Consider the following 13,770-nt stretch of genomic DNA (forward strand, 5'->3'; position numbering starts at 1 on the left):
AAAAGAGGTGAGGGTGGTTTAGCAAAACCAAAACACAAAGATGAATCCGGATCCAAAATCAAAATACAGGGGTCCGCGCACATCTCTAATGCAGCATTTCCTGGGCGACACATCTTGGATTTGCTTCCTTCTACAGAGAGGCAATCCTGTATCACATGTGAGCTTCTAACCAACCAGTTACCACCTATTAATGGGAAGCCTATTTATACTCTTCCTGTTCACTACAGCATTGCCCAAATATTATCTATCCCATGCATTGCACTAACGGTGCACCAAACTGCTAGAAAACACTGGGCCAAATGTAATAGGGTGAGAGTTTAGAAAATGTGAGAGAAAACTCTCACATTTTTAAGCTCAGCCAATGTAATAAAGTCACAGAACAGGCACTCACATGTTTTTCAGACTCAAAAAAACTCTCAAGATTTAAACTCTCATCCAGGTCTACAAACAATTTTTTTGTGTGCGTGTTAGCCTGCAACACCACCAATGTGAAAATAAAAACTTTTACCCTGTTAAAGAAAAAAAGATCTAAAGCTAAGTCAGCTTTAGAGAAATAAAAAATTGTCAATATGCCATTCACTACACGAAGTGGCAAGGAAAGGATAAGACCTTGGCCTTTATTATTTATGCCTGGTGGTTCTAGTGATGATTTAAGCCCCTCTGCTTGTACAAGAGGTACAAAAAAATGAAAATTGTTAAGACAAGTAAGACACCGGAACCAACTGTGTTCTCCGAAAAATCACAAATCCCCGAGGAGAGTCCAAGTGTGTCTGCGGTTGCCATGTGTGAGCCTGACCTTTCTAATACTGTACTTGAAGAGGATCCTCCTTACATTATTTGTGTGCCCTCTGCAAATGTGGGGATGAGCATAAGTCAACATGCTAACGTAGAAATCGAGGATGCTTCTGTGGAATTGCACAAGGATTTATGTAGTTGGCGATAAGAACAAGGATGATGAGGATGTTGATGATGATGAGGATGTTGATGGCGAGGATGTTTGTGTAAAAACTGTAAATCAGGCAACAGTTGTTGCCCATGGTGGGAAAAATCCCATTGTTGCCATGCCTTGGCAAAGGACCAAAAAGTCCACATCTCATGTGTGGAATCATTTCCACCCAAATCCGGACAACCTTTGCCAAGCCATTTGTAACCATTGCCATGTAACAGTAAGTAGAGGTAAGGACCTTAACCATTTTGGAACCTCTTCCCTATTACGTCACTTGCAGCGCATTCATCAAATTGGAAAGGGTATAGAAACTTTTTGGACAAAAAAACGAACAACACTCAGTCCAGTGTCACCTAGCTGTTCCCTTCTATCTGGATCCAAGCGCCTGCAATCTCCATCAGCAATACCTGCATCATCATCAACATCCTCATTCGTGATCGGAAGTAGTCTTGCATCCAATATCATAAGGACTGACTCCTCTCCTATCCGTTGTTCCTCAGAAGGATCCTTGAGTGTTACGGCTGCTGCTGCTGTTGCTATGAGTGGATCTTCATCCCAGAAGGGGACCAGGAAGAACTATACTTTTAGTAGTTCAAGTTCAATCAAACAATTGACTGTCACACAATCCTTTGCATTTGCAAACAAGTTTGACAGCAAACACCCAGTTGCACAGAGGATTACTGATGCCATATCACCTATGCTGGTATTAGATGTACGTCCAGTATCCGCCATTAATGCAGTGAGTTTTAGCCAGTTAATGGAGATCCTGTGTCCCTTCTAGATTCCACTTCTCTAGAATAGCAATTCCCAATCTGTACAAGGACATTTAAAAAAAACCTTATTAATGTCCTCCGAAATGCCATTGTGTCCACTGTCCACTTAACCACAGATATGTGGACAAGTGGGATAGGGCAAACTAAAAATTACATGACTGTGACAGCCCACTGGGTAGGTGTATTGCCTTCAACAGTGCAAACAGCAGCAGCAGCAGCAGCATCTAACAAATGCCAGCTCATTCAGAGGCAGGCTACTCTGTGTATCACCGGTTTCACTAAGAGGCATACCGCTGAGAACCTCTTAGAAAAACTCAGGTAAATAATTGCAAAATGGCTTACCCCACTTGGACTCTCCTCTGGATTTGTGATTTCTGACAATGCCAGGAATATTGTGCGAGCATTGCATCTGGGCGACTTCGCACACATCCCATGTTTTGCTCACACAATGAATTTGGTGGTGCGACTTTTTTTTAAAAATGACATGGGCGTGCAGGATATGCTCGTGGTGGCCCGAAAGATTTCTAGACATTTTCGACATTCAGCAACTGTGTGTTGAAGATTGCAGCACCAGCAAGAACTGTTGAATTTGCTCTGCCATCAGCTGAAGCAAGAGGTAGTAACTAGGTGGAATTCTACCCTCTACAGTATATGCTTCAGCGGATGGAGGAGCAGAAAAAGGCCATCCAAGGCTACACTACGGCCTATGACATAGGGAGAGGAGCGGGAATGCACCTTAGTCAAGCGCAGTGGAGAATAATTTCCATGTTGTGCCTGGTTCTCAAACCCTTTGAACTTGCCACATGTGAAGTTAGTTCAGACACTGCCAGCTTGAGTCAGGTCATTCCCCTAATCAGACTTTTGCAAAAGCAGCTGGAGAAAGTGAAGGAGGACCTGAAACGGAGTGATTCCGCTAAGTATGTTGGACTTGTACATCAAGCCCTTCATTCGCTTTGACAGGATCCAAGGGTCATCAATCTCTTGAAATCAGTTCACTTTATTTGGGCGACCATACTTGATCCTAGGTTTAATTCATACCTTGTGTCTTTCTTTCCAACGGACATAAATCTGAAAAGATGCAAAGAGCTGGTGGTGAAAAAATTGTCAGCTCCGACCTCAATTCCAGGTAATATGTCCGGCTGCATGCCCCCTATGCCAGCAATGCCCCCCTACTATGCCAATCTGGATGCTCCCTCCCGGAGGGGGCATCCAGAATGTCAGCAAGCATAAATAAATACCAACCATCGGCGCTTAGTAGTTTCACAAAATACGATAAAAATAAGTCCTTTGTTGTTGGCTCAGTTTCGTTAGTCTCTCCACGGGAGGTCAATATGTAAATAGATATAAATAAAATACAAACTATTGGTATCATATTGGAAAAAAACTCTGATTATCCTTGTAATATCCCATAGAGACAATTTTCATCTTTACGTATTAATTATTAACTCAAATGTTGCTTACATGTGGCATTGTAGGTACACTCCTGTAAAGGTATCTTTATGGATTATTCCAATGCCCCTATTTGTAATGACGTCCCAAATGTACTATACACATCTAGGATAGTGGCTCACATGTATGCTTACACCAATTAGATTATTTGAAATCCACAAAAGGAATCTTTTACTCCATAGAATTTTGATCACCATTAGTGGTTCTCCATCTCTACATCACCAGAGTGAGTGTTAACATTAGGTGCTTCCATCAAGCTTACTTACAATACTCAGGATCTCTGCACATCAAGGTATCTTTTATGCCAGTGTCATCCTATCCTCAGGAGTTGGACAGACTCCATATGTAAAGAAATGCAGGGGGATTTCATGGTGTAGTATTTAAAAATAATTTATTTAACACCAATAGATAAAGTTAAAAACTGTGCACTAATACCAGATCTGCAGAAGTGCTCCTGGTCACCACTATCCACGGACGTCCGGACATGCAAATGGCGCACAGGATCAAGTTCCCGACCTGGTGCACAGCGCCACACCACCGCTGCCTGACCAATGCGTTTCTATGTCGACTGGCGTCTTCTTCAAGGTGTGGTAGCGGCGGTTCCGTGAATCTCAGGGGCGGTTCAGTGACACTCAGCGGTCGATCCAATTAGCCGCAATGATCTCGGTGGCGCGAGTCATCGCGGCAATGGGTGCACTTTACGGCAGCCTGGATTCGCAGAATTGTGTTCACAGCCCCATAGGGCTGCAAGCAAAATTCAGCGAATTCGGGCTCAGAGCGGGGCGTAGGGTGCGAGGTGCCGGTACCGTTGCTGGCGTTTTAACGCTGTTACAGCGGCAACTCGCACCCTTCGCTGCTAATTGGATCGACCCCTATGAGTTGTAACCTTGATGGGCTAAACTCCCCTAAAAAGAGAGAAGTTTTCCCTTCTGCTATGAATTTATGTTGGAGAAGTTGTGGTCAGTTAGGTACTCTGGGGTAGATGTATTATTAGGTGGCTTTCAATCGGTATTTGTCTGGACCTGCTTCACCCATATATGGTAGTGAAGCAGGTCCAGACCTCGGCAGGATGTATTATACATCCTGCCTGCACACCGGTGCACTATTGTGAAGATACTGTAGGAGCGTCAATAATGATTGGACGCATAGCACCCTCGTCGTCATGCACACATGAACACATTAATACATGGGGAGAAGCGCTAACTGCAGCACATAGCATGCACAGTTACCAGTTATCCCCCTAATGCACTTCCCACGTCTTCTGGACCTGTCCTAATATAATCCCAGTTTGGATGGATGTACAGCGCCTTGTCTTCCAAATCTTTGGGGTCCAGCTACAAGATTCCTTAACATACTCTCTCCTTCCCAGACCTTTGATGTGTGGAAACCCACTCAGAATCTCATTTGGCACATTCTTAATGTTACTAAATGCCAGATCACCCGCCTCTGCAAAAATGTAAACCCACCCTCCATGTATTCGATTAAAGAATTATTTGGTTTGTGTATCAAGTGGAAGACATTTCAGGCATCATTGAACATAAAAGTTGATCAGTTCTCGTCTATTTGGTCACCTTGGTTAGCTCATTATTGAGCATCTCCCCCATGACTTTTGGTTTGTAAGCGCTTAGATTGCTCTTTATCTGCGGCTCGTCGGCATATTGGTTGGGCTCTCCCTAAACCTCCTTTGGGATCGGGCCCTCTTGTGTTTTAGACCATTGTTATCATTTACATCTGTCGATCTCACTGTGTACTCTATAACATGTTGATGCTGTTTTCCTTGGTAATGTATTAGATGTTTGATTTTTTTTTCACGTATAATCTTCCGCTTTTTGTACCCCCTCCTTGAATAACAAAATTCTTTAATAAAACAGATTGTTTAAAAAATCTCGGCATTGTGTAGCGATCACGCAGTCACGCCCCCGCTCTGACCCCAGTCATGCACCACGCCCCCGCTGTGCCGCCCTGGCTGCCTCCTCCCACAGTGGGGGGTGGGCAGCCAAATTGATGGCAAGTATGATAAAGGAGCATTGGCGGATTGGTTGTGCTGGACAGTGCGGGGATCAATTATTGTGCATGCCCCATTTAGCATTTGAATGAATGCATGCATGACACTTTCACGATTTGTGTGGATCCTCCCAATTTTTATTAATATTAAATTGTTCTAACCATCTGTAGGTAAAGTCCAAGAACTCCTTTTGTGAGATTTCATGAGCTCCTGAAAAAGAGTGAAGGGGAGAAATAGTCTTATTTGCATGTCCAATTAGGGACTATCAAATCCATACTCACAATACATAGCTCATCTCTGTTTTCTTATCCACAAACAAAGGAATGATTTGTTGTGTAAAGTTGTGTTGTAGGAGACTCAAGTTATGGAATATGGGATAGTTCTGTCCATACAGTTACATGTGGTTTAAGAAAAAAAGGTATAGATCTTCTAAAACCAAAGTTAATCTCAAAATTTTACAAAACAGAAATCCCTGTGTGATATTATTTGTTTTTGCAATCTGCACAAAAAATAAAATAGTGGGACTGCCAACCTCCAGCTAACCTGTCCTTTTACCTTTTCCATCTCCTCCTCTTTATCTAATATACAATTTAGCTGAAGTTTCTGCGACCCCCACCCGATCTGCATCGTCACATGTTATTATAATATGCTATTAGACCAGAGGTTCCGTTCCTCAAGACTCTCCAACAGTACAGGTTTTAGAGATATCAATGGTTGATCACAGGTGCGTAAATCAAATTGACTGAGGTACTAATTAAGTCACCTGTGCTCAATCATGGATATCTCTAAAACCTGAACTGTTGGGAGCCTTGAGGACCGCGTTTGGGAACCTCTGTATTAGACTAATTATGGTCCTCATATAAGATGAGTGGCGGACATTTTCTTGTAGTCTCCCAAGCACAATATTGTATTACACTATGTTTTGCTTGGACTGGGAGACTAATGGCCACCTCTCATCTTGTATGAGGACAGTAATTGTTACTCTCAGTAGATTGATTACCAATGTGCCAAGCAACTTTAAACAATCAATCAATAGATAAATATACAGTATATCTATGTTTCTATCTATATATCTATAATAGATAGCTAGATTTATATCTATTTATCTGTATCTATATATTGATTGATCCATAGACAGACAGATAGAGAGAGATAGATAGACAGACAGCACTCTCAAATGTAAGGCACTTGTCGGACTTTGCAATAATAATACAAGACTGGCAGCCTGCATGGTGAAGCAGTTGGGAGTGCTGTTTATGTTTGGGACAGTGCACCATGGCTGATATTTTTTCTACTGGAGTGCCGCTCCTTCTGAATTTACAGTATATACGTATACATTTTATTTTTCCTGTTTTTGCAGCAGTTTGTCTGTTGGTCCCAAAAGGGGTTACTTTTCCTGAGGTTTTCGCCCAAAAATTAGTATGTGGAAACTCCGATCCTGGGGAAGGTAAGTCAAAACTCCCCATTTGTGGATCTCTATGAGGGGACGCACCAATCACCAACAAAAGACACGCGCTATGTTATTAACACCGCAAGGGACACACACTGATAAACCTGACTGTAGGCTTATTGAAACCCATATGGAGGAACAGACCTTTCTCTCTATCACTTAGGGTTCTCTGCTTTATTGAGATACTCATTTTCCATGGACACTCCTATAGTAGATCCAGGCAGTGGTACCAACACCATCGCTTACATTTATGCCCAAGCAGCTCCTATGTGTTTCTGGGGTGCACGCTAAGGACCCAAAGTAAACAGAGGGGAGAAGCCTTTCTATATTTTCCAATTTGGCGTCACTTACAAAATCTTACCATCTTCCTGATTCACTCATGTAAATGAGTTTTGTGCCGTATAAAGCACATTCCCCCCTTTACTGGAATCATTATTTATTGTGATGGGAAATGGTTCAGACATTTCAGTCACTTTATCTTTATGAAGCAGAGTTTGTTTGCTGAGACGAAGTACAGCAAGGCCAGAGGAAACAAAGCCACTCCTCCAGCTGAAGGTTCCACAGCGTAATGATCAGATACAATTTCTCTAAATATTTATACTACTTCTACATTATGAAAGTCTGTACAAAAGCAAGACACAATAATTAATGACGCACATATATATCTGCATATATACCGCTTTTTACTAGAACATCTTTTTTAGGTCTACTTAAGCTGGGTACACACTACACAATATTATTAACGATTATTAACGACGCATCGGAACGACAAATCGTTAATATCGTGCAGTGTGTATGCAAAACATCAGGTAATGCGCGCTCCCGTGGGGTTGTCAGCCGCATCACCTGATCTTTTGTATATGCAGTCCAATTAGGCGATGCGGTTGATGATTACATGCAGCGCTACGCGGCGGGGATCGGTATATCGGGTGGTCAGGCACCTGATCACCCAGTGTGTACGGACCACCAGAGATGTCGGCCCATCAGCAGGGGGGTCATGTGTCGCATCACTGGGTACACACGTTGTTTAGTGTGTACCCAGCTTTAGAATACTGAGAAGGTCAATTAGAAATGATTCCAGAAACATAACAACTTGTCCAAGGTTGTGTCAGCAGATGGTACAGTATGTCTTGTTTTGTGCCTTGTCTTTCTATAAACTATTTGTAACTGCTACATTTCACATATCTTATTGTGTTTGACTAAGGCATAAGAAAAACATTATTCATTCCAAGGGGTAGATGTACTAAACCTTTGAGACAGATAAAGTGGAGAGAGATAAAGTACCAGCCAATCAGCTCCTGACTCTGTTGTTTATCTTTATGGGTACTATTTACTACAATTCGCAGTTCAATTGCAGCTGTAGTGTGATATTTTCACTAGGGGTGTGCACCGGCCACTTTTCGTGTTTTGTGTTTTGGTTTTGGATCTGGATCTTTCTTCGTGTTTTGGATCTGGATTGGTTTTGCCAAAACCACCCTTCCGTGTTTTGGGTTCTGGGTTTTGTGTTTTGGATCTGTATTTTTTTGAAAAAAAGCATAAAAACAGCTAAAATCACAGAATTTGTAGGTTTTTCTGCTCCTATGCTATTATTAACCTCAATAACCTTAATTTCCACTCATTTCCAGTCTATTCTGAACACCTCACACCTCACAATAGTGTTTTTATGTCCAAAAGGTTGCACCGAGGTAGCTGGATGACTATGCTAAGCGACACGAGTGGGCGGCACAAACACGTGACCCATCTAGGAGTGACACTGCAGTGGCAGGCAGGATGGCAGTTAGAAAAACTAGGCCCCAAACTGTACATAATGCAAAGAAAAAAAGAGGTGCAAGATGGAATTGTCCTTGGGCCCTCCCACCCACCCTTATGTTGTATAAACAGGACATGCACACTTTAACAAATCAATCATTTCAGCGCCAGGGTCTGCCACACAACTGTGGCTGAAATGATTGGTTCGTTTGGGCCCCCACAAAACAAGCTGGCAATTAATGTGTCCCTGCACAAACTGGCTCTACGGAGGCAAGATGTCATCCTCATCCTCCTCATCCACCGATTCCTCACCCTCTTCAGTGTGTACATCCTCATCCTCACAAAGTATTAACTCGTCCCCACTTGAATCCACCACCACAGGTCCCTCTGTACCTTCTGGAGGCTGGTCTCCCTGGAAGAGCTGATAATTCATTTTGATGAACATCATCTTCTCCACATTCTGTGGAAGCAACCTCCTACGCCTTTCGCTGACAAGGTTCCCGGCTGCACTAAACACTCTTTCAGAGTACACACTGGAGGGGGGGCAACTCAGGTAAAATAGAGCCAGTTTGTACAGGGGCCTCCAAATTGCCTCTTTTTCCTGCCAGTACAGGTATGGACTGTCTGACATGCCTACTTGGATGCTGTCACCGATGTAATCCTCCACCATTCTGTCAATGGTGACAGTATCATATGCAGTGACAGTAGACATGTCAGAAATTGTTGCCAGGTCCTTCAGTCCGGACCAGATGTCCAAACTTGGTCCTGCCTGCCCTGCATCACCGCCAGCGGGTTGCTTAGGATACCTAAGTTTTTTCCTGGCAGCCCCAGTTGCGGGAGAAAATGAAGAAGGAGCCGTTGACGTGTCACGTTCCGCTTCAGCTGACAGTGTGTTCACCAGCAGGTCTTTGCACCTCTGCAGGCTTGTGTCGGCCGGAAAGAGAGACACCACATAGGCTTTAAACCTAGGATCGAGCACGGTGGCCAAAATGTAGTGGTCTGATTTCAACAGATTGACCACCCTGGAATCCTGGCAAAGCGAATGAAGGGCTTCATCCACAAGTCCCACATGCCGAGCGGAATCGCTCCGTCTTAGCTCCTCCTTCACTTTCTCCAGCTGCTTCTGCAAAAGCCTGATGAGGGGAATGACCTGACTCAAGCTGGCAGTGTCTGAACTGACTTCACGTGTGGCAAGTTCGAAGGGCTGAAGAACCTTGCACAACACGGAAATCATTCTCCACTGCGCTTGAGTCAGGTGCATACCCCCTCCTTTGCCTATGTCATAGGTGGATGTATAGGCTTGTATGGCCTTTTGCTGCTCCTCCATCCTCTGAAGCATATAGAGGGTTGAGTTCCACCGCGTCACAACCTCTTGCTTCAGGTGATGGCGGGGCAGGTTCAAGAGTGTTTGCTGGCGCTCCAGTCTTCGGCACGCAGTCGCTGAATGGCGAAAGTGGGCAGAAATTTTTCGGGCCACCCAAAGCGTCTCCTGCACGCCCCTGTCGCTTTTCAGAAAATTCTGCACCACCAAGTTTATTGTGTGAGCAAAACATGGGACGTGCTGGAATTTGCCCAGATGTAATGCCCGCACAATATTGGTGGCGTTGTCAGATATCACAAATCCCCAGGAGAGTCTAAGTGGGGTAAGCCACTGGGCGATGATTTCCCTCAGTTTCTCTAAGAGGTTGTCGGCGGTGTGCCTCTTACTGAAACCGGTGATACACAGCGTAGCCTGCCTTGTAACGAGCTGGCGTTTCTGAGATGCTGCTACTGGTGACGCTGCTGCTGTTGCTGCGTAAGGTGATACATCTACCCAGTGGGCTGTCACAGTCATATAGTCCTTAGTCTGCCCTGTTCCACTTGTCCACATGTCCGTGGTTAAGTGGACATTGTGTACAACGGCATTTTTCAGGACACTGAGGACACTTTTTCTGACGTTTCTGTACAGTCTCGGTATCGCCTGCCTAGTGAAGTGGAATCTAGACGGGATTTGGAACCGGGGACACACTACCTCCATCAATTGTCTAAATCCCACTGCACTAATGGCGGATACCGGACGCACGTCTAACACCAACATAGCAGTCAAGGCCTCAGTTATACGTTTTGCTTCAGGATGACTGCTGTCGTACTTCATCCTCCTCGCTAAGGACTGTTGGAGGGTCAATTGTTTAGTAAAAGTAGTGGTGTTCCTACTTCCTCTCTGGGATGATGAACGACTCCCAGCAGCAGCAGCAACAGCAGCAGCGGCAGCAGTAGGCGTAGCAATGCAGGATCCTCCGGAGGAATCCCGGATAGGAGAGTCAGTCATGCCAGTGATATGGCCTGCAGGACTACTTCCGATCCTGACTAAGGAGGAAATTGACGAGGAGGGAGTTGACGGTGTGGTTTGCAGGCGCTTGGATACAACAGGACAACGGGATTTAGGTGTCCCTGGACTGCTTACGGTCTGAGCCAAAGTTTCTGAACTTGACAGTAACTTTTTATGAACGCGCTGCAGGTGCCGTATAAGGGAGGATGTTCCTAGGTGGTTGACGTCCCTACCCCTACTTATTTCACCTTTACATATGGTACATATGGCAAGACAGTTGTTGTCCGGATTTGGATAGAAATATTGCCAGACCAAAGAGGTGGAATGTTTGGTCTTCTGCCCAGGCATGACCGTGATGGGCTTTTTCATCCCACGGACAACAACTGTCTCCCCCGGAGCCTGATTTAAACAAACCACATCACCATCAGAATCCTCCTCGCCAACTTCCTCCTCAGCGCCAGCTACACCAGTATCCTCATCCTGTTGTACTTCAACAGTGACATCTTCAATTTGCATATCAGCAAGTGGACTGTGGGTGCTCCTTTCAGCACTTGCAGGGGGCGTGCAAATGGTGGAAAGAGCCACCTCTTCCCGTCCAGTGCTGGGAAGGTCAGGCATCGCAACCACCACCACACTTGGACTCTCTTTGGGGATTTGTGATATCTTCTTAGAAAGCACAGTTCTTCGCTGTGCTTTTGCCAGCTTAACTCTTTTGATTTTTTTAGTGGGAGGAGTGCTTCCATCGTCATGTGAAGCTGAACCACTAGTCATGAACATACTAGGGATCGACCTTAGCCGTTCCTTGCCACTCCGTGTCGTAAATGGCATATTGGCAAGTTTACGTTTCTCTTCAGCTGATTTAAATGTCTTTTTCAAGGTCATTTTCCTGAACTTTGCCATTTGGGATTGTATGTGCCCTCTACTATGACATTGGGCATCGGCCTTGGCAGACGACGTTGATGGCATGTTATCGTCTATGTCATGACTAGTGGCAGCAGCTTCAGCACTAGGAGGAAGTGGTTCTTGATCTTTCTCTATTTTATTTTTATCGGAGAAAGTTTGGTCCTCCATTTATGTTATATCGATTTGATATATACGTGCGGCTAAACACAGAAAATAAATTTTTTTTTGGTTCGGACTGGAGTGTACTTTGTGGGTTACAGCACCCTTTAACGGTCAAGCCAGCCGGCCCTTTACTTATGACACAGGCGCACTCTTGGCACTACTTTGTTGATGCACGTGCGGCTACTGCGCACACAATTCACAAACACAGAAAATAATTTTTTTTTGGTTTGGACTGGAGTGTACTTTGGGGGTTACAGCACCCTTTAACGGTCAAGCCAGCCGGCCCTTTACTTATGACACAGGCGCACGCTTGGCACTACTTTGTTGATGCACGTGCGGCTACTGCGCACACAATTCACAAACACAGAAAATAATTTTTTTTTGGTTTGGACTGGAGTGTACTTTCGGGGGTTACAGCACCCTTTAACGGTCAAGCCAGCCGGCCCTTTACTTATGACACAGGCGCACGCTTGGCACTACTTTGTTGATGCACGTGCGGCTACTGCGCACACAATTCACAAACACAGAAAATAAATTTTTTTTTGGTTCGGACTGGAGTGTACTTTGTGGGTTACAGCACCCTTTAACGGTCAAGCCAGCCGGCCCTTTACTTATGACACAGGCGCACTCTTGGCACTACTTTGTTGATGCACGTGCGGCTACTGCGCATACAATTCACAAACACAGAAAATAATTTTTTTTTAGGTTTGGACTGGAGTGTACTTTCGGGGGTTACAGCACCCTTAACGGTCAAGCCAGCCGGCCCTTTACTTATGACACAGGCGCACGCTTGGCACTACTTTGTTGATGCACGTGCGGCTACTGCGCACACAATTCACAAACACAGAAAATAATTTTTTTTTGGTTTGGACTGGAGTGTACTTTCGGGGGTTACAGCACCCTTTAACGGTCAAGCCAGCCGGCCCTTTACTTATGACACAGGCGCACGCTTGGCACTACTTTGTTGATGCACGTGCGGCTACTGCGCACACAATTCACAAACACAGAAAATAATTTTTTTTTAGGTTTGGACTGGAGTGTACTTTCGGGGGTTACAGCACCCTTAACGGTCAAGCCAGCCGGCCCTTTACTTATGACACAGGCGCACGCTTGGCACTACTTTGTTGATGCACGTGCGGCTACTGCGCACACAATTCACAAACACAGAAAATAATTTTTTTTTTGGTTTGGACTGGAGTGTACTTTCGGGGGTTACAGCACCCTTAACGGTCAAGCCAGCCGGCCCTTTACTTATGACACAGGCGCACGCTTGGCACTACTTTGTTGATGCACGTGCGGCTACTGCGCACACAATTCACAAACACAGAAAATAATTTTTTTTTGGTTTGGACTGGAGTGTACTTTCGGGGGTTACAGCACCCTTTAACGGTCAAGCCAGCCGGCCCTTTACTTATGACACAGGCGCACGCTTGGCACTACTTTGTTGATGCACGTGCGGCTACTGCGCACACAATTCACAAACACAGAAAATAATTTTTTTTTAGGTTTGGACTGGAGTGTACTTTCGGGGGTTACAGCACCCTTAACGGTCAAGCCAGCCGGCCCTTTACTTATGACACAGGCGCACGCTTGGCACTACTTTGTTGATGCACGTGCGGCTACTGCGCACACAATTCACAAACACAGAAAATAATTTTTTTTTTGGTTTGGACTGGAGTGTACTTTCGGGGGTTACAGCACCCTTAACGGTCAAGCCAGCCGGCCCTTTACTTATGACACAGGCGCACGCTTGGCACTACTTTGTTGATGCACGTGCGGCTACTGCGCACACAATTCACAAACACAGAAAATATATTATTTTTTTAGCACTTGGGGGGAGCACCCCTGATGGACAGAGCACCCCCTGGACAACACTACAGCACCCCTTTAGGACTGGGACACTGCACAGGACTTTGGAACTGACTGCACAACACAGTCCAGCCAGCCCCTATGGACTTTGAAGTAGTGGACACAGCCCCTATTAACAACAGCAGCACAGCACAACACAGCCAGCCCCTATGGACT

The sequence above is a fragment of the Taudactylus pleione genome, unplaced genomic scaffold (genome assembly GCF_031769625.1).
Source record: "Taudactylus pleione unplaced genomic scaffold, aTauple2 ptg000198l, whole genome shotgun sequence".
In the NCBI taxonomy this organism is placed as follows: domain Eukaryota; kingdom Metazoa; phylum Chordata; class Amphibia; order Anura; family Myobatrachidae; genus Taudactylus; species Taudactylus pleione.